Source organism: Penaeus monodon, chromosome 21 (genome assembly GCF_015228065.2).
Source record: "Penaeus monodon isolate SGIC_2016 chromosome 21, NSTDA_Pmon_1, whole genome shotgun sequence".
NCBI lineage: Eukaryota > Metazoa > Arthropoda > Malacostraca > Decapoda > Penaeidae > Penaeus > Penaeus monodon.
The window spans coordinates 41,423,943-41,424,279 of NC_051406.1; the positions used below are offsets into that span (position 1 = coordinate 41,423,943).

The window sequence follows — 337 nt, forward strand, 5'->3', positions numbered from 1 at the left end:
GAGAGGCTAGCAACCCCCCCCCCCCCCCACAAACACAAAGAATTCCACGCAAGAAAAGCCTAAGATTAAAAACGAGAAATATCACGACCTAAGAAAAACCCGACGCCTTCTCTCCGCCATATTCCCGCGCGTCGCCCTTTCCTTCCTGCAGGTGAAAGAGAGCGTCGGTAAATCGGAGGCGACGACGACCTTGAGGCGTGCTGACGACGGCCAACAGCAGGAGGAATCGCTTCGTGTACCGCCAAAGATGTCCTTTTCGGCAGGTCAGCCGAATGTCACTTTTCCTTCCCGTGGCTGAACCTTTCTGACGTCCGACGCGACACCTGTACTCAAGGTA

General features: G+C 54.9%; 1 pseudogene; it reads left to right on the forward strand.

Annotated features, from left to right (window-relative positions):
• LOC119586678 overlaps positions 1-337 on the forward strand; it is a 9,606-nt pseudogene that overhangs the window by 5,159 nt on the left and 4,110 nt on the right.